General features: G+C 41.0%; 1 protein-coding gene and 2 long non-coding RNA genes across 8 annotated transcripts in view; 1 reads left to right on the forward strand and 2 right to left on the reverse strand.

The window, feature by feature from the left end:
* CEP128 (centrosomal protein 128) overlaps positions 1-26,751 on the forward strand; it is a 305,103-nt gene that overhangs the window by 200,403 nt on the left and 77,949 nt on the right. The gene's annotated exons all lie outside the window — the stretch shown is intronic.
* LOC309344980 lies at positions 2,570-26,674 on the reverse strand. Its single transcript, XR_014157962.1, has 3 exons — positions 26,369-26,674; positions 7,970-8,088; positions 2,570-2,724 (listed from the first exon to the last, which is right to left on the reverse strand). It is a non-coding gene; the product is annotated as an uncharacterized lncRNA (long non-coding RNA).
* Positions 3,943-5,709, reverse strand: LOC309345593. The gene is made up of 3 exons (XR_014158318.1): positions 5,414-5,709; positions 4,612-5,002; positions 3,943-4,436 (listed from the first exon to the last, which is right to left on the reverse strand). It is a non-coding gene; the product is annotated as an uncharacterized lncRNA (long non-coding RNA).

The raw sequence follows: 26,751 nt of genomic DNA on the forward strand, positions 1-26,751 counted from the left end.
TGTTTTTCTGCACGCTTTTAAAATATAGATATGGCTTCTCATATTCTCAATGTTGCGCTTTCTGAATTTGCATACACATTCAACAGAAATGTCCCCATGGGATCTTGTTACTTTTCTCGTTGCTAACTCTTTTGTAGTTCTGCTTATTCCACCACTTTCCCTTTTATCTTCCATAACCGTATGTTTCACAAGCATACTGCTTTTCCCTGGTTTTGAAGAAGAGTGAAGTCGGGTTCTTGAACAGATTGTGCGTTTTTGATGTGTCTGAAGGGTGCTTCACTCTATTGCATCTTGTCAGATGTACACCAAAGAGGTTTTAAGTGAAGACACATCTTCCTTACATTCACTCATTGCATCTGCAGGTGAATAAGCAAATGTGCACATACACTTGGTAAATGACCAAACTAGATGTTATGGTAAATGTGTAGCAGCTGCCCCAGACACCATGCATCTAGTATCTCCCATTCCTGGAAAGGTTTCATATTTAGGAGGGGGGGGGGATGAGACAAACTAGAGCTGATAAGAAAACACAGGTTTGGTCACAAACCAGGACTGTCAGGATTTTCTCCCATACTAGAGCAGTAAACTTGAGTTTGCTACCGTATGTACATTCAATGGGGATCTTTAGGACCATATACGCTGTGACAGTAAACATGCAGTTGCTTCAGAAACTGGCCACTGAATCTTACTTTCTCCCTCCCCTTGCCTAAAGACTAGAATAATTTATATTGTGGTAGGTGTGACATCAATATACAGGTGTTCCCCCACTTATGCACGATCATTAGTGTATTTTTGGTTTCTATGGAAGCCGCCCAGAGTGTCTGGGGAAACCCAGCCAGATGGGCGGGGTACAAATCATCATCATCATCATCATCATCAACTCATGTCTGACCATGTACGTCCCTGGCTCTTTAGAGCCTGTCGACTTCCTTCCCCCTCGCCTCATGGCTTTCAAAACTAACCTTTATATCATTGCCTTTTGTACGTTTTCCAATTCTAATTACACACATTACATAGTAACTCAGTGTTTAAATAAAAATAGAAAGGTAGAGAATTTCTCATTACAAATCTTCAGACAACCCTGCTATTGATGTTAATTGCTTACAGTAATCTTTCAGATATCGTATAAATTTACTCCAGTCTTTTTGGAGTTCTTGATCTTGCTGGTTTCAGATTTTTCCTGTCAGCTTCGCCAGTTCTGCAAAGTCCATCATCTTCATCTGCTACTCTTCTTTCGTTGGTACTTCTTGTTGTTTCCATTTTGGGGCTAAGATAATTTTTCCCGCAGCTGTTGCATACATAAACAGTCTTTTATCTTCCAGAGGTTCAGTGGGGCTTGTTTAGGCTGCTCAGCCTCCCCACCTAACAACTGATGTGTGGGGTGGTTCAGCCGCCGCTTTTCCACATGCCCTCCATCCTCCTGCCAGCCCCAAAGCTTCAATCCTAGTTGCAGATATCTTTGTATACAGTCCTTTTGGTATGCATTAAAGAGGGAGCAGCGGAAACAGCGTTAAGAGGGTGCTCCACACTTTACGTGATTTCACTTTGGCATGTGGGGCCCCGGAACGTAACCCCCACGTAACTGGGAGGATGCCTGTATTCATGTGTTCCCACTCCTACCACTTCCATTAAGTGTCAGTGATGTGGAGCAAATTCTGACTAGGGAATCTATCAGGCCTGGAGAACCTATAAGCCTCCTGCTGCTATTGGATTCCAGCTTCTATCATCCTTAACCATTGACTACACTGGCTGGGGCTGATGGGAGTTCAAGTCCAACAACATTTGGAGGGCCAAATGTTCCCCACCTCTAATTTAAGGAATTCATGTATCGCCTTCCATCAAAACAACAATGGAAAAGTTATAATTCTCATCTAGAGAGGCAGTGTTTATGCTCAGCTAAGAAGAAAAGCAATTGGGAGTGTAACTCAGAAACATGAAAAGTATTTTGGAATTGGAAACAGTCACACCCACTATCATTTAAACTCCCAGAAGAATCGCAGTTCATTTTGCAACTATGCATATCAATACAGTATTGAAAAAAATACTGGGGGAAAAATAAAATGCATTGAGGATGAGATGGTGCCAAGAACAATGAGTAGATTTGTGTGCTAGCATTTTTGGATGTTTTAATTTTATTTCTCCCTTCTGAGTCACCCAAATGTATCATTTAGCTGTCTCATTCTCACAGTGGCATCAAGATGCTTGGGTGGTTATAATTTTTTCCCTGTTAACATTTTGTTACTAGAAAGAAATGGTAATCCAATCAGCAGTATTTGCACACATCTTTGCAAGTCTTTTAAGACTTTATGAGATCCAAATGTCACTGATTTTCTTACGCTGGAGACTGATAGTTTTCAGAGAGAGATGAAAAAAGACATGAAAGTGGAAAATAGGAACATGATTTTATTGAGCAACTAACTAGATCTGGAGACAGGCCTGATTTCAAAGGTTAGAATTCATGTAGTTTTGCTTAAGTGGTTGTTTTATGATTGATTTAAATCATTGATCAAATCATTGATTTAAAACATTTAAATGACTTCAACCACTGAGTCAAATAAACAGTCTTCAACATTTTCAGATTCAGACATACCTTTAAGTAGGATGCAGGAGAATGTTAGTGAAAATGGTGGTGTAAATTGCCGGTGTTTGCTTATTCCCCCATATCTGGTACAGAAATGAGTCCAGTGAATATGATTGATATTCAGTCTGATTGTTGCTATCAGTCTGCAAATGATACAAAGCTTGATTACATACCTCCCCACTTTGCATTGTGTTTCCATTGCGCTGGATCATAGTGCATGTGGTCTATAGAAGGGAGTGGGAACCTTCTTTCTCTTGAGGGCTGCATTCCCTCAGGGTAATCTGCCAGGGGCCGTGTGCTGGCAGTGGATGGGCTGAAGCCAGTGGTAGTCACTGCCAGAATCAAAATGGGGAGGGTCTGCCCATTTCCCTTCCTCTCTTTTTGCCACCTTCTCCCCTCTTTAGCCCCCTGCTTACTTGGTTGCGAAGGTTGGGGCAAATTGCTATTGGCTGAGGTTTGTACTGCTCACTTGCAGAGGGCTTTCCCCTTATTCTTCTTTCCATTGCCCCATCTGTTTTGGATCCCTGGGCCCCATTTTCCCCCTCCAGCCCCCCTCCCATCAGCACTGACTTAGTCTGAAGGAGGTTCCTCACTCCTGGTCCAGAGAGGCTGGAGGTCCAACTCAGATCAAGCTTTGCAAATGATTTGATGTGTGTGGAGTGATGCAATGTAGTTGTTGTTGTTTAAAGTGTTTTCCCTGAGTCCATTCTGACTTAAGCCAGAGAGGAGGGCTTGTCCACCACTGTGTAGAATTATTTCCTCCTAATTTAAATGCAAAAAATAGTTTTTAAAGCACATGAAATTTCAGATACATATACCAGTACTGTTTTGACCTGCTAATTTTGCAGTCTTTATTAGTTGCCAGATTCTGTAGATAAGGCCTTCCACAATGTCACATTATGAATACTTAGTCCTAATCTTGTACATGGGAAGTTCTGTTATTTTCCTTCTATTATAAAAGTGATTGCTACTGTCCATTATTGTAGTTCTTAGCTTCTGCTAATGTATGCAGCTGCCTCATTTAAACTTCATAATTATGGAGTATCCGAAGCATTAGATGTTGTATTTTTCTATACAGCATAAGCTGATGTTCATTAAAGACAATTATTTTTGCATGGATTTTGTTCTTAGTTTTTCTAAATTGCGTAAGGGAGGAGAAATATTTGTATCATCCGAGCACACTCTTTGAATCGTTAAATCTTTCATAACTGGACTGAGCATCCTTGAAGTGTAATTGACAATTAGTTTCATATTAAACTAAAACTTTTGTTTTTTAAAGAAACCTTAAGATTAAAAGAAAGCTAATCTTCTAAATTAACCAGTGTTTAAAACCAATTCTACAAAAGGAAACATCAACGAAATGTAATAAAACCAGTAAATATTCATTTGATAAGAGCAATGAAAATCCCTTGCCCTTTGATCTCCGCTAATTCATTAATTGGATTACTGTAGACAGCCTTGCATACAAAAAGTTTTCTGTGGCATAATTTTGCTCTGTTTACCTTCTCCCTCATGAATTAAAGGAGGGAACATCTTATAGATCCTTTTTATCTGTATTGCAGATAATTTGCTTTATTGTACATATATGAATTATGCCAGTTAAAAGTTCTGTGCATCAAAATTCTCTAAAGAGGATTCTGGATGGATTAGAGAGGGGCAATTTTTGTCTGTCAGCCTCATCCCTGTTCAGATCTAACGTTCTAGATCTCTTTAACCGTGAGCAAGAATTTGCAAAGACCCACCCACAAGCTTCCTTCTTCCTGCTTTCTCGTCAGAAAACTTCCTCTTCTCTTTATAGTTTGCTTTAAACATTCTGTAGTGTTACGTAGCCATTGGTGCTAAATGTGGTTGACATCTTAAGGCAGCCCTGTTCAGGGAAGTTTTTAACGTGTGATATTTTACTGTATTTTTTGTTTCTATGGAAGCCACCCAGAGTGGCTGGGGAGGCCCAGCCAGATGGGCGGGGTATAAATAATAAATTATTATTATTATTATTATTATTATTATTATTATTATTATTATTATAACACTATTGGGATTCCTCATAATCAAGGCTATAATTATAGAGCACAAATCTGGTAAGCATGCATGCATCATGACTTTGCTGATGCATATGAAATGCCATAGAATACAACACCAATCCTGGCCCAACTGCACTGGCTGCCAATTAGTTTCTGGGCCCAATTCAAAGCGCTGGTTTTGACCTATAAAGCCTTAAACGGCTAAGGACTGTAACACCTCAATGACTGCTTTTCTCTGTATGAACTGACCTGGACCCTGTGATCATCATCATCGGAAGCCCTTTGTATGCCCCCTCCATTAGAGGTCTGAAGTGTGGCAACACAAGAACAAGCCTTTCTGTGTTGGCTCCCCACTTGTGGAATGCTCTCCCCAGGGAGGCTTGCCTGGTGCCCTTGTCTCCTCCCCCATCGTTCTGCCTGGACACTGAGGTCCAGCTCCGAGGGCCTTCTGGCGGTTCCCTCACTGCAAGAGGCCAAGTTACAGGGAACCAGGCAGTGGGCCTTCTCGGTAGTGGTGCCCGCCCTGTGGAACACCCTCCCATCAGATGTCAAAGCGATAAACATCTACCTGACATTCAGAAGACATCTGAAGGCAGCCCTGTTCAGGGAAGTTTTTAATATGTGACATTTTAGTGTATCTTTCATCTTTGTTGGAAGCCGCCCAGAGTGGCTGGGGAAACCCAGCCAGATGGGCGGGGTACAAATAATAAATTATTATTATTATTATTATTATTATTATTATTATTATTATTATATGGGCGGGATACAAATAATAAATTATTGTTGTTGTTGTTGTTGTTGTTGTTGTTACATATCTTTGAGTACTGGGCAAAATATTTTCTCTTCTCACAGACCTTTGGCTAATTAAACAATTTATGGTCTTTTAAACTGTGTTTGTGGGGGTTATTGTTTGTTACTATGTTATGTGTTTTGTGTTTTTGTATTGTAAACTGTCCTGTGGTCCTCGGATGAAGGGCAGAATAGAAGTTCAATAAATGAAAATAAGTACATAAACAGCAGACAGTAAATTGTAGATAGCAGAATTAGTGTGAGAGGAGGGAAGGAAAGAAGCCGATAGCATGCTTCAGATCCTCTCATTGTGGGCAGCAGATCAAGAGCATCACTTCTGCACCAATTCAGATCTCACACATACATCTTCTCTCTCTCTCTCTCTCTCTCTCTCTCTCTCTCTCTCAGACACACACACACACACACACACAGAGAGAGAGAGAGAGAGAGAGACTTTCTGGACTGAAAAATACTGATTTATAAGTCAGATTGTGATCCTTGAAGAAATTAATGTGAAACATTCAGATAATCAGAAGAATTTCACTCTTTTGCAAAGTCACAACCTCCCTTAGAAAAATAATTGTCATAGGTATATATGTGTGTCATTGGAATCTCTTACAGTGGTAACTATCATGAAAAAGTAATTATTGCCAAAGCATTCACCAGGAAGTGGGGAATCTTAAACTCCCCTCTGTTGTTTTTGTGCTTTGGGCCTGTAGCAGTCTGGAAGGGAGTATCTAAGAAAGTTGCTGTTCTTTAAATTTGCAAGCAAAGTAGGAAAAGGAAGAGCTTTATTTGGAGTACAATTTGCATCAGTTTTGACAAGAATATTAAGTAGTTTAAGGTTAAATCCAGAGCATATCTAATTGGGGTTGCGCTCATTATTCACATATAACTTACCCAACAACACAACTCTGAGCTCTGATGAATGGTGTTCACTTAAATAGCAAGTAGCAAGGAATTATTCCTACTAATTGTGCATACTGCTGTAACAAATGCTATATTGCACACCCATTTGCAGGACAATGCTAAGTCACTGGTGTATACTATATGTTGCAGTATGGTACACAATTAGCAGGAATAGCTGCAGACCTACTTGAATTGTTTTTTCAGAAGAATAAAAAAATGAGAGATTAAAGAATAGAAGAGAGAATGAAATGCATATGGAAATTAACACAAGGTCACTTATCTGAAACATCTGGATATCTATGGGGAATGCAGTTTTGTTTTGTTTTTAAAGTTGACTTTAATGTTATGGGTGGCTGTCTTTTAAGTAGCCTTTCCCAATCTGGTGTTGCCTCATTGGTTCCTAATTGGTAAACTGTGGAGCCCAGGGGGTCTGTGTAACCCACCCAGGAATCACTCACATAACAAAAACTACCATAGAAATATCAAAAGTAAGGGGTCCATGGCTTGGCTTTTGAAAAACAGGGGCCTGCAGTACTTGGCTAATTGAGGACCATGGCTTTAGATGTTTTAGTTTAAACCAGGCAGAGGCAAACTCGGCTCTCCAGATGTTTTGGGACTACAATTCCCATCATCCCTGACCACTGGTCCTGTTAGCTAGGGATCATGGTGGTTGTAGTCCCAAAACATCTGGAGGGCCGAGTTTGCCTATGCCTGGTTTAAAACAACTATCAGCTGCACCCATCATGGTCAGGGGTGATGGGAGCAATGGGCAGAGTGTTCCCTGACCTTCCAGTTCAAAATGAATGGATATGATTCTGTGCATGCCCAGAGTGTTCAGTTCACTTGCTCTGTGGCTCAGTTTCCTGAGGGCTCTGTGGTGCTTGGTTAATGGGAGCCAGCGTGCACTTCAATTAGGAGATTTGTGCTGTGCTTTGGTGTATTCTTCAGTGCCCTGCTCAGGCAGCCTCCTGCCTCACGTGGAGTACAAAATTCTCTGCCACAGGGTGTGTTGATAGTCTGCAACATCGTTTAATTTAAAAGGGATTAGACACATTAATGAAAGGATGAGGCTATCGGTGGCTACTGATCATGGTAACTCTATGCTACCTCCAGGATCTGACGCAGCATGCCTCTGAATACCAGTTACTGAGGAACTACAAAAGACGAGGGCCATTGCCTTCATGTCTGGTTTGTGGGCTTCCTAGAGGCCAATGGTGACTCCTAACTGGTCACTGTGGGGACTTGATAGCATTTGATTTCACCCAGCAGGGCTCTTCTTAAGCTCTTAAATGCTGCTGTGTATGCATAGCGGAGAACTGCGTTTGACTTTCTGACATACCCAGACCACGCCTGCTAACTGGGCAATAGTCAATAGTTTGGGATTCGACCCAAACTATTGCTTCATCTCCTCCCCCCCCCCTTTCCCCCTACCAATTCTACAAGATCACACGTCTGGGATGTCATTGTTTTGATGACTTTCTGGTGTACTTTCCCTTGCTTCAGAGATATTTCCAAGGTGGAAGATTTCTTTACCTTTTACTGTGGTTATCTCAAACATCTTGCCCCCCCCCCATTTTTTTTACAAATAGCGTACAATGTGTTTCTGTTATCTTATTTTTAACTGAGGGAAGTTAATTTCCAACAGTAAATGAAGGTTTGAAATTCTTACATGATCCCGATAGTTTTCCACTGCGTATCCCTTTTCCATTCTCCTCCCCCATTGCAGTTCCTTCAGTGGATACCATTATTCCTTCAAACTGTTTTTTGTTTTTCTAGAACAGAGAAATTCTGTAATCAAAGAACAAGCTGTTAGACATTTGTGTGTGTGTGTGTGTGTGTGTGTGTGTGTGTGTGTGACTCTTGGATTTATCTTTTGACACACCCCCCCCCCCACCGGGTGTGGATTAAGTATCTTTGCATATTTTTAGAGATAGAAGGATTTTTTCCCCTGTTGTTTCACTGAGAATACTTAAATTATGTGTATTCTGGCAAACAATCAGCTGTGATTTGCTTCATGCAAATATATGTGTGTGTACCTTTGATGTCTGACATAACCAGAATTGGATATCTCTATCCTCAGGCTGAAGCAGCTGCACACAAAACTTATTTTTCAAAAGCTTTTGTATAAATTGACCATTCTTCCCTCGTCTTAAACACTGTGTGGTGTTTTTGCTTTCACAAATATCTGCTGGGGATTTTGAGATAAATCAGAACCTCTCGTCTTTAGTCAGTTTTGAGAACACTATCGTAGGCTAATGGTAGACAGGCCATAAATACCGCTTGACTCATGCTCCTTTATTAAATTGATCTTGACTCTGCCACTGGACCCCCCATTCTCCATCCCTCCATAAAAATGTCCAGCTGACTTAGCCTCTTTTTTTCTACCTTTATTGCCTTTTCAGTGAAATAAGTCTGCTTTTGAGTACCTTGCTTAATGCTGTGTCCCCACCCCCCTTATAATATTAAACTCTTTCTCATGTGACCCTCTATCCCCCCCCCACACTTTAGCAGACTATTTGGGGAAGAGCCATAGCTCAAGAAGAGAGCACATGACTGATGTCCTGCAAAATTGTAACCTGGAGTTGCATAGAAGTTGAGAGAAGAGAAGAATCTTGCAGATTTTTTTGGGAGAGCAAGAGTTCCTACAGAATGTTAGGCAGCTTCAGCAAAACCTGTATAAAAAAGAGTGACCAACTCTCTTTCAGTTTAAATCCCCCCACAAATTTTCCTTGCACCTGGAGTTCTTACTTGGCACAGATAATGTAGAAAAGTCGCTACTGATAAGGCTGAATGAGAGGGTAATTTAGCAAAACTGATTCAAGTGTGGGTGGAAGATTAAACTAACAGGAAAATAATGTTCTCCAGGTCCAGTTATAACCAATACTAATGTTATCTCATAACAGAATATCAAGGTTTCCCATAATTTTGAGTTGTGGAGATTTTTTTTCAATAGAACTGCATTTCCCCCTAAGAAATGCTTCATCTGAATCTCCTGAGCCATCTTGAGTAAATTTGATAACCATGAGGCTGAAAGCATCCTTTGCGAATATTGTACCAGGCCATTGGGATAGGCGTTCATCTGTGGTGCATCTGAGAAACAGTTTATGAGCAGATTCAGATAGGTCGCCGTGTTGGTCTGATGCAGTTGAAATATATATAAAAATAAAGAACTTGTCCAGTAGCACCTTTGTTGTTGTTGTTTAGTCGTGTCCAACTCTTCGTGACCCCATGGACCAGAGCACGCCGGGCATTCCTGTCTTCCACTGCCTCCCACAGTTTGGTCAAACTCATGCTGGTAGCTTCGAGAACACTATCCAACCATCTCGTCCTCTGTTGTCCCCTTCTCCTTGTGCCCTCCATCTTTCCCAACATCAGGGTCTTTTCCAGGGAGTCTTCTCTTCTCATGACGTGGCCAAAGTATTGGAGCCTCAGCTTCAGGATCTGTCCTTCCAGTGAGCACTCAGAGACCAACTAAATTTGTTCTTGGTATAAGCTTTCGTTTATGAGCACTTAGCCAATATTCAAAGGAGAGAAACACGAAAGCACAGATGTAGAAGGCACACCCATGTAATTGGATAGAACTGTTTTTGTTGGCATCTGTCTGTCTTGGGAAACAATGGAAGAGTGCGCCTTTGGGGGTGAAATCAAACTGTTGGAGAGTTACAGTGCCTGCTGCAGCTAAAGCATTGTACTGGATGGTACAGTGCATGTTCTCGTGGAAGGACACAACTCTCTTGTGGAACTCAAGTGGGTATCATATCTTGTTGAACAGTGTGAAGAGTCCTTTTTGGCTGATGAGGTTAAAGACCTATTGATATAAGAATTAGAGGCCTCAGGTGTATACTTTGAGTATAATATGATTTTAGATGTTTTAAATGTGTTGTTTTAATTCCATTTAACCTCTTAGATTGAAAGGTCTGCTCTTGGTGTCTTTTCTAGGAGCTTGCATTTTATAGCCCCTGTGCTCTCTGTCCCATAAACAACAAGGCTAATCTATCCCTAGGAATGCTTGGGGTGGCATAAACAGATGGCTCAAATGGCCTCCAGGATGTTGTTCCAGGCTTCTCATGAATTCACACCAGGGTATTAAGAGGAGTTTGGATCTGATATCCCGCCTTTCACTCCCTTTAAGGAGTCTCAAAGCGGCTAACATTCTCCTTTCCCTTCCTCCCCCACAACAAACACTCTGTGAGGTGAGTGGGGCTGAGAGACTTCAGAGAAGTGTGACTAGCCCAAGGTCACCCAGCAGCTGCATGTGGAGGAGCGGAGACGCGAACCCGGTTCCCCAGATTAGGAGACTACCGCTCTTAACCACTACACCACACTGGCTCTCAAAATCCTATTAAGGATTTCTGATTAACTGCTGCAGCCAATCAAAAGCCGTGCCCTGGCTCCCGAACTGTTTCGGGAATCAAACAGACTCCCGGAACGGATTAAGTTCAGGAACCAAGGTTCCACTTTATTGCAATAAAAATACTGGGTCCCTGTCTGGATGCTGGGCCTGCCTCTTTATTCCTTGGTTCCATGTTTTTCTTTAATTTTCCCTCTCCTCAATATTGAATCAGAGGAGTGAGGAGCAAATTCTCATGGCACTATGAAGGCGATGTACAAGGGGCACCTGCAGCTGGTGCAGTGAGAAAATCATGCCACAGATAGAACAACATACAGGTGAAATAGACAGGGTGGGGGTGAAGAAGAAACTGAGATCATGAAGTCAAGGGAGAGAGGTAGAGGTAGCATGCAATTGTGCTTTCTTATATACGGGTCTTATGGAAGTGGCCATCCGCTGGGACTGAAAACACAGAACAAAGAGGTGCCAGGAGATTCAAGCTGTGGTCTATCACGGAGATAAGAAAAGCAATAAAGACAACAAGCATTGCGGCAAATGGGTTGTTGGATTCTATCATTAAAGCACACCTTACTTAGCTGATAATTAATATATCAAATCAGATATGCTGTTTGCAGGAGTGCCAACTTCTTACACAGCTGTATATGCTAGATAATGAAACATTCAAACGAGCACAACAAAAATAAAATGAATGGTACATCCTATCTGAAAAAGGAGGGATTTTGACTAGCAAAGGAACATCAGTGTACACATAGCTATAATTTCATACAATTTTTGCTTTCCTTGCTTATGTTTCTTAGATAGTACAGTAGTGACTTTCTCAAATTAAAAAAAAGGAGGCTGGATCATTAATGTAGTTATTTGCTAGGATAAGTCACTCTTTTCAAACCTCTGTGTTTTTGTTTCAGACTGATTAGATCCTTCAAAAGAGAGAGATCAATTTGGGCAGGGGTAGATTTTTGGGGGGGGTGTGCTTGAAAGTGGAAGGTATCCTTCAACTGTCTCAAACCTCTCAAGTTTATCAGATATTCAAAACAAACAAACAACTCCTTAGAAACTTGTCCTTGTTCTCCCCTGATTCTAGAGGGCACTCCAGAACCTCTGGAAGGTGGTAGCTCCCGTTGTCCAATATATTTGCCCCCCCACCTCTCTCAGGTGAGACAGGCCAAGTGTGTTCCCTCTCCTCAACAGATAAAATTTCCAGTGCATAAACAGTGGTACCTCGGGTTAAGAACTTAATTTGTTCTGTTGCAGATGACCTAGTTTTGACCCTGCAGGAGCCAGAATCTAGTACGAAAAGAGTATTACAATTGATACAGGACTTTGGTCGGGTGGCGGGATTTAAATTAAACAAACAGAAAACCAAAGTGTTGGGAAAAAATTTGACAGACATAGAGTCGGAACGGTTTCAGAGAGAAACAGAATTAACTATGGTTAAAAAGGTAAAGTACCTAGGGGTAAACATAACAGCAAAAAACCTGAGTCTATTCAAGGATAACTATGAAAAATGCTGGTCTGAAATTAAGAGAGACTTGGATAGTTGGACAAAATTGAAGCTTTCTTTGTTAGGCCGAATTGCTGCTATTAAGATGAATGTATTGCCAAAAATGTTGTTTTTGTTTCAAACATTGCAGATTGTGGACAAAACGGAGTGCTTCCGGAAGTGGCAGAAAGATATATCTAAATTTGTCTGGCAGGGCAAAAAGCCCAGAATTAAGTTTAAGATATTAACAGATGCGAAAGAAAGAGGGGGCTTTGCCCTGCCAGACTTAAAGTTGTACTATGAAGCCGCAGCTTTTTGCTGGCTAAAAGACTGGCTACTTCTCGAAGACACTGACGTGCTGGACCTGGAAGGTTTTAACAATGCTTTTGGTTGGCATGCATACTTATGGTATGATAAAGTTAAGATCAATAAGGCCTTTAAGAACCATATCGTCAGGAAAGCAGTGTTTAATGTCTGGACAAAATATAAAGACTTACTGGAAAATAAAACTCCAAGGTGGCTCTCACCTCTGGAGGCTAAGGCCCTAAAAAGACCCAATATGGAGGCCAAATGGCCAAAATATTGGGAAATATTAGAAAAAGATGGAGACAATTGGAAATTGCAGAGTTTGGAGAAAATGAAGGATAAGGTGCGAGACTGGTTACATTATGCTCAGATTAAAGAAGTTTTTAAAAATGATAAAAAGTTAGGGTTCCAGGTGGAGAAATCGAAGTTAGAAACTGAATTGTTAGAACCAAAGACTAAGGTTCTATCTAGAATGTATAACTTGCTGTTAAAATGGAATACACAAGACGAAATGGTTAAATCGGCTATGATAAAATGGGCACAGGACATTGGGCATAACATTATGTTTGAGGACTGGGAAAGGTTGTGGACCACTGGGCTGAACTTCACCGCATGTAATGCTCTGAAGGAAAATGTTATGAAAATGATATATAGATGGTACATGACCCCAGTTAAACTTGCTAAAATATACCATTCGTCTGATAATAAATGTTGGAAATGTAAAGAAAATGAAGGAACATTCTTTCACCTCTGGTGGACATGCCCTAAGGTGAAGGTCTTCTGGGAAATGATATATAATGAACTGAAAAAGGTATTTAAGTATACCTTCACAAAGAAACCAGAGGCCTTCCTCCTGGGTATTGTCGGCCAGAAGGTGTTAAAGAAGGATCGAACATTTTTCATGTATGCAACAACGGCAGCAAGGATTCTTATCGCAAAAAACTGGAAAACTCAAGATCTACCCACACTGGAAGAGTGGCAGATGCAGCTGATGGACTATATGCAACTGGCCGAGATGACCGGCAGAATCCGTGATCTGGGAGAAGAGAAGATGGAGGAAGACTGGGAGAAATTCAAAATGTATTTACAAAAACATTGTAATTTGGTTGAATCTTAAGAAGGATGCTGGATTATAAAAAACTGCTCACCACTAAATTAGATCTAAATTTGATGATAAGTGAGACTAAAGAAAATATAAAATTTTTTGGGAAGAAGTGCTAGATTATATTTGAATGAATGGACATGAGATTGAAAACAAGCTGATAATTTGTGTGGAAAAATTTTTAACAATGCAAATGGGAGCGGGAGACGTGAGGGAGTCCAAAGAAGTGATGAAATTGTTATGACAGAAATAAGATTGTTTATTATGTGTGCATTTATATTTTAAAATCTTAATAAATATTTATAAAAAAAAAAAGAACTTAATTTGTTCTGGAGGTCCGTTCTTAACCTGAAACTGTTCTTAACCTGAAGCACCACTTTAGCTAATGGGGCCTCTCACTGTCGCCGCACCACCACTGCACGATTTCTGTTCTCATCCTGAAGCAAAGTTTTTAACCTGAGGTACTATTTCTGGGTTAGTGGAGTCTGTAACCTGAAGCGTCTGTAATGCGAGGTACCACTGTACCCAAATGTCTAAAGAAAGAGAAAAGCCCACAGTGACTGACTGTTCAGTGTTAGGATTTCATGAAAAGGAAAGGTTGTGTTGCATTTGTGTCTTGGGAATCTTTCAGGCAGCCTTTTTATTTTAGTGCCATGTTCAAAGCTTAATCCTTTAAATCCTTTCCTATGCTGCCAGTTTGATTAATATTTGTTTCTGAAGTAATCATATGGACAAGAAAATGAAAGCTGTTACTGCTCCGGTATCAATTAAAGCCACATACGTTTACTATCCCCAGTACAAAACTAGTTCACTCCCATTGTGATACAGTAGAGTTGTCATTGTTAGGCACATAGGTAATCAAGCAGCATCTACCAGTATGCTCAATAAGTCTAGTTAGTGGGGTGGGAGAGCTGGGGGGGGGGATGCACCTAGCAACCAATGTGCTACTTTGGTTTCAGATAGTACATAGATAAAGGTAAAGGGACCCCTGACTGTTAGGTCCAGTCATGACCGACTCTGGGGTTGGGGCACTCATCTCGCTTTATTGGCTGAGGGAGCCGGCATACAGCTTCCGGGTCATGTGGCCAGCATGACTAAGCCGCTTCTGGTGAACCAGAGCAGCGCACGGAAACACTGTTTACCTTCCCGCCGGAGCGGTACCTATTTATCTACTTGCACGTTGACGTGCTTTCAAACTGCTAGGTTGACAGGAGCAGGGACTGAGCAATGGGAGCTCTCCCCGTCATGGGGATTCGAACCGCCGACCTTCTGATCGGCAAGTCCTAGGCTCTGTGGTTTAACCCACAATGCCACCCGCGTCCCAGTTTCAGCACCCTCTAGCATCTATGGTTGCTCATTTGCCAGAAGTAATGTATTTAGCGTTAACTCTGGAAATGTATACTCGATTCTGACCAAACTAAGCCTCCTAGAGCAAAATATGCATCTGTATAACCCCCCCCCCCATATCATAGAATTATAGATTCCCAAGGGTCATCTATTCCTTCCCTGCAAATATGATCATAAAACCTTCATCCCCCCCCCTTTAATCAATGATATGAGACTCTGTTTGTGTCCTGGGATTTTTAGACTCGTCTACCCATGCGCTGTCTGAAACCAAAGCAGTGCATTGGTTGCCAGATGAGAAACATCTTGGCATTTTTTCCAGCCCTCGCACCCCAGTATAGCTCCCACTACAAGACACAACAAAGTACACTGATATCTGAATGTTTTAAAAGTCACAAAATGCCCTTTTAGATCTTCAGACTTTCTCAGAATCATAAACGACTTCTTTCTTTTCCTTCTTTACCTTTTCACTAGAAATAGGAAAAGGGGAAGGGACTTAGTTTAGTGGAAGAAGATTCCAGGTTCAATTGTATGTAGTGTTTCTGGAGCCATTTTGCACATTTAATTTGCAGGTGCAGGCCTGGACCTAAGTTTATTCCTGTGGCATGGCTGGATCATTCCAGAAAGATGGAGATGACAAGCTGGTATTGCTGTTGGTACGAAGCCAAGGAATCGCTCACTTGGAGGGTGTACAGTCTGGTTAGACTTTTTCAGTGTTAGGCCCCTAATGGCCCATGTTACCCAGTCCCAGCACTCCCCTTCACCTTCAAGCCTGCAGACTCTCTGTAACATAAGATGATCTTCCTGCTATCACAACCAATTTTCCACACTCCAGCAATGGAAGATGGACTTTGCATCTCCTCCAGTCACCAGATAACACTATGCTATACAATTTGAATTCAATTAAATCTTTTACCTAGACACTATCCAAACCTAAATCCTGGTTTTGCAGTATTCAAAACACACCACATTTCTCTTCTGCTCTCTGCCTATCCCAGGAACCTATGTGTTTTCTTTAAGGTTTGAAGCCATTTTAATTTCTTAAGGATGGGAAGGATCCATTGCTTCTTCATGCCAGAACCTGATACTTTTAGCACCTGGGAGGAGCTTAGTCAGCCTGTAACCTCTGTCTTGGAACTGAATCTACAAGCTGACCTCATAAAGCTTGCCATACTTTCTGCACATGCTGTAGAGGCAAATGGGGCTTGTCAACCTGGGAAGGTAGTTCATCTAGGACAAGGAAAACTCTGATCCTAAACCTCCGCTACCTTGCAGGACATCTTCAGCAGAAGAAAAGCCTAAGGAGTAAACTACACAAATCCAGAGTGGAGTCCCTAAGAGAGTTGGATGGCACCTTGCACGCCTCCTTCCGGCAACTGCGGCAGCCAAGCTGCTGCCCAATGTATTGCTCTGATTTCCTTTGTACCACATCAGTGAGGCCAAGAGCGGAGTCTTGTTGTCTAGGAAGCCCAGGACCCACACATATTTCCCAGGCTTGCGCACCAGGGAGGTCACTTTGGTGCTGCTAATGCAGCAAAAACAATGTGGTTTGGCTTCACCCCAGAGGCGCATGCCATCGTCTCTTGAGACAGACTGATGCCAACAACTACTATTGTGACATTTTGGTTGGTTCCATTAAAGGTATTGCCCAACTGTGGATTTTGAAGTTTTAAATATTTATTTTAGTTGGTTAGAACTCTGCTGAATTCTGAAACACGATTAATTTGTCACAGACGAAGCTGGCTGACTTAATTGCTTTTCACGGATGATCATGACGTGTGCTCATAAACCAAACCAGATTATTTTCTGTGAAAGGAACAGCGAGAGCTCAAAGTTTGAGGGGTTCTGTTTGTTTGTTATTTGGTACAAAGAGTACATTTTTGTTCTTCTAGGTTAAAATTGTGAACCTTCCTTCTCCCACAAAAGAAAATTAATGATGGACAGATATTGACCTTAGTCTCTTGAAATGCTTTACTATTCTTGCATTGCAGAAGCAGTTGCTAAAATGATCACAGATAATTTTGTCTTTACTTAGGAAAAAAAATTGATATCTCCTCATGTACTCCATAACTTGAATCAAAGCAGGTTTTGTTCAGAGCACTTTTTAAACATCATCTTTGTTTCTGAAAGTGTATGTAAATCTGCTGTTGGATATTTGCTGCAGGAAATATATATTAAAGGCACAAGAGCTGTGTGTCCCATTGATAGGAATTGCCTCCTGACAGAACTGTATTTACTTGTAATTTTGTGCCCAAAAAAGAACACCACTATGTTGACCGAATATTTCTGTATACAGTATTCTCAAATATATCTTTAAATGTATTGGGCTTTGCTATCTTCTGCAATGGGAATCCTTCCTTTGCTGCTAGGAAAATGTGAAAAATCCTAGAAACAAGTAAGGGAAGCCTTTGTTTGGTTCCTAAAATGCCCACACTGGCTGAGTTTCCAGGTGCTGGTGTAGTTAGGAGATGCAACATGGCCTTCTCCCCTGTAGGCCCAGCTCCCTGATGACACAGGGAAGATCTATGCTTCACTGTCTTCTATATTACTAGCATATTGTAATGACTGCCCAAAGCCCATCCAAATTAAAGTTAGGATGAGAGAATATCTGTGACTCACGTCTTCCTCTACCACTACTGGATTCAGAGGCACATAGTGGAGCTGATGTCAGTTGTCCCAACTGCTCATCCAGCCATGCTTTATGGCTCATAACTGTGTGAAAAGCTGGGAGTTTGTGTACGGCCAAACACAGCAAGGATGAGCAGATAAATAGGGGTGGAGTATGGGTGTGGAGAAAACACTTTTTAAAATGAATTTACTAGACAAAGGGCTTGATTTTGATACAGGGAACATGTAAGGGTTGTAATACAGTTGTACCTTGGTTCCCAAACGGCTTGGCTCCTGAACAAATCAGCTCCCGAACGCCACAAACCCAGATGTAAGTGTTCCGGTTTGCAAGCGTTTTTGGGAAGCCAATTGTCCGTTTCGTCTGTTGGCATTGTTTCTGGGGCCAATCAGCCAATCAGAAGCCGTGCCTTGTTTTGCGAATGTTTTGGAAGTTGAAAGGACTTCCAGAACGGATTGAGTTCGGGAACCAAGGTACCACTGTACTATGTATCTGTTGGTGACTAACAGTTGGCTGGCCTGGGGAAAACTGGGTTCTTTAAATACTGAGAAAATTGTAAAATTACACTTTTGATTGGCTTGTGGGTAGGAATTATTGAGCACTCATTGGGCAGGAAAAGTGGTCTGATGTAGGGGAGAATTCTATGCCACTCAAATAAGATTTATTATTACTATTACTATTACTATTTTATTTATTAAATTTATATACAGCCCTATACCAGCAGGTCTCAGGGCGGTTCAGATTGGTTGAAGGATAGGCTGGTTGGGACATAAATAGACCTTTTCTGCTAGTGTTGAGAGAGACTGGAAGCAGAGATGAAGAAGAGGGAAAGAAGAAGGCACAGGTGAAGAAAATTATCTGAAGAAGACGGTGGAAGTCTGGATCTGAAACAGAAACAGGTAGATAAAGGCAAAGCTAAAGCTGAAGACTGGAAGTGAAGCCATTAAGGGCATTAATTTTTGAGGAGAATTCTGCAAGGAGTTTCCGGAGTTGATGTGAGTAAGAATTGTCTACAGACCTGGCTCAAAAGAAACCAGCTGGCATCAACTACGTAGTGATGAGATGAACTGGGGAAGAGGGGCTAAAGGTAATGGAGAGTTAGGTTTTAACTAGGTTTTAGTTGGGTTTTAACTAGGTTTTACCAGCCGGCTTTATGTAAACCTCTGTAACCATCAGCAACCTTACTGCATCAAATACAAGTAAATCTTCAAGAAGCAGTAACAAATGGAAGTACAGGTGAAACTCGAAAAATTAGAATATTGTGGAAAATTTCATTTATTTCAGTGAAATAAATGAACTTTTCCACAATCTTTTAATTTTTTGAGTTTTACCTGTACAGCGTGCAATTCACTTTATCATACCTTTATAATTTATAAAGAATATTTTGTTACTTTTATTTAATTGTAAAAGCATGTCTGGCTGGCACACCTACTGGGATATAATTAAAGGTGTTGGTAAACAATAAAGTGGAGGCATTTGGTTGTAGCAGTAGGAAGGTGAACCAGCAGTGGTGAACAAAAACTGGTTTTTCCCCCTATAAAAAACAGGTGGACCTCACTGCAATGGGTATGAAAGAAGCAGAGCAAAAAACATACTTAAGGAAGTAAAAAGGGGGAACAAAGAGGATTACAGGGAGATAGAAGGGGAAAGGGGAAAAGTGGGTGGAGTTTAACAAGAGTGGTGCTGCAGAGAGAGCGTGCCATGGAACAGAAAGGTGGGTTATAGAAGACTGTGGGTTAAAAGAAAAAATCAAGCTAAAATTGTAGCAAAGTATGCTTTTTCACAGTTAATGTTATGATATAGATTTTTTGAGTTATTAAAAATGTAGAAGTGTTTTGAGTTGTGCACCTTGGAATATATGGTATAACTATTTCTTTTAGCTTTTTTGTAATACCTTCGCCTCTGCAGACTTTTTTTTTTTTTTTAAAGTTATTACAAGAAATGTGTGTTATATTTTCCTGTCTCCTGCAAACAGATGGATGGACTGGACTAATGTCCGAACTTGATATGTAGAGTTGCGTCATGAATGTGCTTCTCAGATTTTATTGGTCTATCTTAATCTGCACAAGAGGTGTCCAATTACAAAGGATCCAACAAACAGAACATTTCAAACATGTGTTTTTTATGTTCAATCCTACATATTGCAGAAGAAAGACTTGGATCTGTTTGTAGTCTCCAAAAAAAATTCAGACGCTAAAAAACACATCACATTCCTATTCTTTTACTCACTGCCCCCAGTCTCATTCTGTAAATGACAAAGCACTGCCTGCCATTTAAATTGTACATTTATTTCACAGTTAGCTGTTTCTGTCCACCCACACCTTGTGCACAAAACTCAGTTCCTTTTAATCCTGCATTCTAGTTTGGCAGCCTTATTTTTGTAACATTCAGTTTTTATCAAATGGTTTTATAGCATTCGCGGTGACTGTGGCTTCCGTTCCCACAAATATAGGCATAGGGTTTGTGCTAATTATTTCAAACTTAGAAGTAAAGAATTATAAACTAATTTTTTAAAACCAAGTTTTGTTATGCGCTTTGTCTGTTTTTAAACTTAATGTTCCTGATCATATTCTGCGCTGCTCTATCCACACGGCTTAAGTTAACTTTTTCTTGCATAAAGGTAATAGCTTTCTTGGTTGTGCCCCTGGTTGGAAAATAATAGTAGGTGGCGAAGTAGCCACTTAGTGCAACCTATGAGAACTCTTTGACAGTGCAATGGACTCCCTCAGAAGTTGGCGGGCTCTCCTTCCTTGGAGGTTCTTAAGTGAAGGTTGGATGGCCATATGTTGTAGATGCTTTAGCTGAGATTCCTGCATTGCAGAAGGTTGAACTAAATGACCCTTGGAGACCCTTCTAATTCTACAATTCTATGAGTCTATGATCTTACGGTGTCCACTATCAGCAGAGCCCGTTGCCTTTCATTTATGCAATTAGCAGCATCTGATTTTACTGTACAAGAGAGCTAGAAAAGAGGATTACAAAAATTCACGGAGGATAAAACTATCAGTGGCTACTAGCAACAATGGCTATGTTCTGCCTCCATCGTTGAAGGCAGTATGCCTCCGAACTCCAGTTCTTGGGATTCACAAGTGGGAAAACAAACCCCTGCTATACTCAGGTCATACAGTGGTACCTCAGGTTACATACGCTTCAGGTTACAGACTCCGCTAACCCAGAAATAGTGTTTCAGTTTAAGAACTTTGCTTCAGGATGAGAACAGAAATCGTGCTCCGGCGGCGCGGCGGCAGCAGGAGGCCCCATTAGCTAAAGTGGTGCTTCAGGTTAAGAACAGTTTCAGGTTAAGTACGGACCTCCGGAACGAATTAAGTACTTAACCTGAGGTACCACTGTACTTTCTGACTTCCCTTAGGCATCTGGTCAGTGTTAGAAACTGAAATATGAAAGCTAAGAACGAAATGGCACCTTAAACCTCGGTTACTGGCACAACAACAGAATGTCTAGCCACACTTTTTATAATAAGAATACAAATTTGAAAATGTAGAACTGCAGCTAAAATATTATGTTCATTTTTCACATGGTCTAGTCCTTCCCCTGCCCTCCCCCCTAATACTTTTAAGAGGGTCTCTTTTCCAGTCTTCAGAGAGGAGCTAGAAGTGGGGAGGCAGGAAAAGGTCCTCCTTTCCTTCTACTCTGCAGTTTTAATCTGAAATCTTAGGTGCAGTGCTGCGCCCAGTGCTCAGAAACTGCTTGCTCTAGTGAAATTCCCTGTTGCAAAATGCGCCTAGAACAATAGGAGTTTTGAACACTGTATCTGATGGGCCACTGTGAGAACAGTACATTGAACTGGGACCTTGCTGGTGAAATGCAGGTAATAAATTTATTAATAATAATAGCAATAACTAGATGGGCTATTTGTATGTTTTACATTCTAATCAGGGATAACAATTTGTTTCTCCCTAGCAAGCCACAATTGTTAGCCAATCTAAAACCATAGTTTGTTGTTGACTTGTTGATTGTGGCTTGTTCAGGAGCAACAAACTATGATCCCTCTGATTATGATGTAATGTGATTTGATAGCTTCCTGTTTTGTTTTTTCTGCTGCTGCCAGGAAGAGAGTGAAAAACCTGGAAAGCTGATCTTATCAGTACATGCAGATATGGCCAAATGGCAGAGTGCTTTAAAGCTGGCTTTTAGTAGTGTTGACATCTGATAATGTAGGAACTGTGTAAAATTCCTAAAGATTTCCTGCTTCTTGAATTCTGTAGTTAGTAGTCTGGATTATATTTTAATCCTTAACTTCTGTTATAATCAGGATGCACACTGCTTAGTCAGCATTCCATGTTAGCTGCTTTCCAAGAACCCATGGAATCATTACCTTGACATATCTCCTTGTTTCCCGAACAAAGAAATTCTAGTAAGTCTATTAAAAAAAACTGTTTTATTGACTTGAGGCCATGACCTTATACATCACTCTGTCCTCTTTTGATCTGTTCCCCTCTGTTTACATTTGTGAGGCATTACTCAGGTGGTCACATGTTTGCTATATGCAAGAACAGACTGTAACTTCCAACTCTGTGCTTGAGACGGTTAATCCAGCACACTGACAAAATGAAATTTCCTGGTGATAGCTTCCCAAAAAATGGGGAGATGAGACAACAGGAAAAGTCTTGAGAGGATTGCTCAACACTTCTACAGCATATGAACATTTCTGTATTGTTAGGAAATGAATCCTCTATTGGGAAAAGCAGTTCACAGTGATACTGATGACAACTGAAATGAAACATTGAATCTTTACTATGCTAGCAGATAAGCTTTCACACAGTTATTGTCAGCGACCATCTTCTTCAAAGTGAATGCGGCTGCCTCTGAAAAACGCCCTCCAAATGTTTGAAATACAGTGGTACCTCTGGTTAAGAACTTAATTTGTTCTGGAGGTCTGTTCTTAACCTGAAACTGTTCTTAACCTGAAGCACCACTTTAGCAAATGGGGCCTCCTGCTGCCGCTGCGCCACCAGAGCATGATTTCTGTTCTCATCCTGAAGCAAAGTTCTTAACCTGAAGGACTATTTCTGGGTTAGCTGAAAACATTCCATTCCTTCACACTCACTTAGCCACAATTGTTTTATCGGGAGCGTCTTGTAACTCTTTAGAGTTAATTGTGATGTGGTGACATGTCTGTTCTTAGGGTAATGCTAACTAACCATGGTTAGCTTTATCTATGATTTGTAAAGTAGCCTCATACCCGGTTTCAAATCAAGTCTTAAACTCTGTGGAGATGTTGCATTGCACCGTGATCACGAGCCGTTTTCCTGGAAGGTTATACCCAGGTACAGTGGTACCTTGGGTTAAGTACTTCGTTCCGGAGGTCCGTTCTTAACCTGAAACTGTTCTTAACCTGAAGCACCACTTTAGCTAATGGGGCCTCCTGCTGTCGCCGCGCCACCAGAGCATGATTTCTGTTCTCATCCTGAAGCAAAGTTCTTAACCTGAAGGACTATTTCTAGGTTAGCGGAGTGTGTAACCTGAAGCGTATGTAACCCAAGGTACCACTGTACTGTGTAGCAGTAAATAAGATGCCGAACATAGGAGCCTGCTAGCTCAGGCCAGTGCTCCATCTAGTCCAGCATCTTGTTCTCACAGTGGCCAACCAGATGCCTGTAGGAATCCCACAAGCGGAAGTAGATAGAGAATAACACTCTCTCCTCCTGTGGTTTCCAGCAGCTGGTATTCAGAAACATTACAGCATGGGTAGGCAAACTAAGGCCTGGGGGACGGATCTGGCCCAATCGCCTTCTAAATCCGGCCCGCAGACGGTCTGGGAATCAGCGTGTTTTTACATGAGTAGCATGGGTAACGTGTCCTTTTATTTAAAATGCACCTCTGGGTTATTTGTGGGGCCTGCTTGGTGTTTTTACATGAGTAGAATGTGTGCTTTTATTTCAAATGCATCTCTGGGTTATTTGTGGGGCATAGGAATTCATTCATTTCCCCCCCTTCAAAATATAGTCCAGCCCCCCACAAGGTATGAGGGACAGTGGACTGGCGCCCTGCTGAAAAAGTTTACTGACCCCTGCATTAGCGCCTCCAACCGTGGAGGCAGAACATAGCCATCATGGCTAGTAGCCACTGATGGCCAACTTCTTCATGAATTTGTCTAATCTTGTTTTAAAGCCACCCAGGTTGGCGGCCATCACTGCCTGCCATGGGAACGAATTCCATAGTTTAATTTTGTGCTACATGAAGAAGCACTTCCTTTTATCTGTCCTGAACCTTTTGACATTTTGCTTCACTGGATGTCCCCGAGTTCTAGTGTTGAAAGTTGGAGAAAAGCCTTTCTGTATCCACTTTCTCCATGTTATAAACTTCTGTCACATCATCATTTGTAGCTTAGGGCCCTTGTATCTATGGGACTGCCTCTCCTGGTATGTCCTGCAGAGGACCTTAAGGTCCATGAATAATCATAGTTTAGAGGCCCCGGGCCCTAAGGAAGTCAGACTATCCTCCACCAGGGCCAGGGCCTTTTCAGTGATGGCTCCTACCTGGTGGAATGCTCTGTCCCATGAGACTAGGGCCCTTCAGGATTTAACCTCCTTCCGTTGGGCCTGTAAGACAGAGCTATTCTGCCTGACCTTTAATTTGAATTCAGCCTGATCTTTTATTTCCCTTCTCTTCCCTCCCCCTCCCCTTTTATGAAGATCACCCACGCTGAGACCCACAGCTAATTCTCCCCTGACCTCCTCGTTGGCCCAGCTAGCCATGGGGATTATTTAATTGATTTTTGATTTTTGAATTTTATTGTTATTCATGTTTTTATACTATATTTTATGCTTCTTTTATAATTAAGTGTTTTAAAGTGTTTTAAATTGGTTGTTAGCCACCCTGAGCCCAGTTTTTGAACCAGGGAGGGCGGGGTATAAATAAATTATTATTATTATTATTATTATTATTATTAGTCTCTCACTTGTCTTTTCTCCAAACTAAAAAGGCCTTTTCAGTTTTATGTTGAATGCAGTGATCTAGAGGATTCTTTTGAACTGCGGAATAGTAGAATCATCTCTCTACTGCCCTGGTGGGAACCAGATATGATATCTTATTTATTCTTTTGATATTATCCCAGGTGTTCTGTGGTTTGTGTGTGTCTTAATTTAGGGTATGGGGATTATTATTTTCTTCATAAAAGGGGCTGGGAGAATGTGTCAATTAGGTCTCTGAATCTGTGTCTATGTATGAAGCTCTTATGTAATATGGCACCCATTGCTGGTTGGAGAAAACAAGCTTGAGAAAAGGCTTGAGCTGGGTAAACCAGTGGCCTGCCTTGGTATAATACAGCTTTATGTGCTTACGCACATTTTTAAGGAGAAGCCTCTGATGACGATGCTAAATTTCTACCAGTGTTCTGTTTATTTTAGGAAGGGGTAGTTCAGACTTAGCATTTTATCTATGCGCTTGTGTAAGAAACACTTCATAAACATCTCAAGGAAGTGTTGGAGGTTGCCATTATAGCTGAAATGTGTCTCTTGACAATTTCTTAGAAACCCCTTTGAGGTTTCTTGATTTAGACCCAAAAGCGTTTTTGCACATCATGAAATATGCCTTTGAGCTTCTCTGGCACTATTCCTGCACATGTGTGAACACTGCTATTGCAGAATAAAAAACGGGAGAGAATTGATTTTTAATTGATGTGCTTGTTCTCCAGCCTGCTGGTTTTGCATTCATAGTGCAGAGATGGTTGTGTTGTTTTTGTTTGCATTTCCAATATTGTGTTCCACATCTGGAAATCCTTTTGACGTAGTTGGTATAATCAAATATCAGAATTTAAGATAAGAAATGTTTCTATTGTCTAGTGCAAATGTATCATCTCATGATCTCTGTGACCGCAGGGGCTGTAGAGAAGGAGGGGAGAGATTCAAACCAGCTAATCACCACTCCCAGCAAGGGGATATCATTATTCTCTGGCGGCCTTCACTCAGGAGGCCCTTTAACTTCTGGAACTTTACATGCTGATCCAGACTTTCTGTACTGGATAGTGTGGGTATTTAACTAGGCCTCCTGCAAAGGTTAAACCAAAACGATTAGCTTTTACTATAAAGTTGTATAGGACAGCAGTTTACTAATTAGTTTTTTATAAAGTTATTTTTTAAGATGAAAATAAATAAATAAATAAATAAATAAATAATAAGGCAGTTTGAACAGTTAACCATAAAAGCAAATGAAAAATAGCAGGGGGAAAACCCCCACATTCATTTAAATCTAATCTACATGTTTTCCATTTCCCCTCGTTCAGCTTTTGGATCCACTGCAGCCAGTGATGGATTTACATATAAGCTAAACAAGCTATAGCTTAGGGCCCCACTCTCTTGGGGCCCCCCAAAAAATTTAAAGGAGGAAAAAAACTGGGTGTACATTTCCAAAACATAAGATAAAAAAACAAATAAAATAAACCCTACATACAGCAACAGTATGTATTAATAATTAATTCACTATTAATGTACTTCTTCTTAATTGTATTTCACTGTTAATATATTTCTTCTTAATTGTATTTCACTATTAATATACTTCTTCTTAATTGTATTTCAGTTCAACAATTACTTTGATAAAATACATATTTTGCTATGTGCCAATGACTTTAGATACATATTAGGTCCATAAATTGCCACATAGCATATATTCAACACAAAAAAAACCAGCGACAATTTGTTGTTGACAAAGGACAGCTGGACATATAAAGGGCCCCATTACCTTCAATAGCTTAGGACCTCATCAAACCTAAAAGTGGCCCTGACTGCAGCCCTTTCATTCTTGGCTCCCCCCCCCCCCTTCTGATTTCAACTTGTTCTTCCTCTTGGAAAACATTTGTATTTACATGCATTATTTCTACTCCCCCTCTCAACCTCTTACCCAGTAAGAAGGGCACTAGAGTTCCATTTCGGTTTCTGAATTCCACAAATTGGTTGTGTTTCTTCCTTCTCCCTTTTAGATCTTTGGTTTTGTTTCCCCTTTAGGCTTCAGTTTGCTGGGCTGAACGTTTAAATCTCCTGTTTGACCTTCTGAACCTCCCGGTGAGAACAGCCTCTGAAACAGAAAGCTGCAGTTCTGCAACTCCCCATAATACAAAAAAGGCTGAAAACATTCCATTCCTTCACACTCTCTTAGCCACGATTGTTTTATCGGGAGCGTCTTGTAGACTTGCATTTTCCTTCCTCCTCAGCCTGCACAAATTGTCTCTTTAGAGTTAATTGTGATGTGGTGACATGTCTGTTCTTAGGGTAATGCTAACTAAC

Source organism: Podarcis erhardii (genome assembly GCF_964252035.2).
Source record: "Podarcis erhardii genome assembly, chromosome: 1".
Classification (NCBI taxonomy): Eukaryota; Metazoa; Chordata; class Lepidosauria; order Squamata; family Lacertidae; genus Podarcis; species Podarcis erhardii.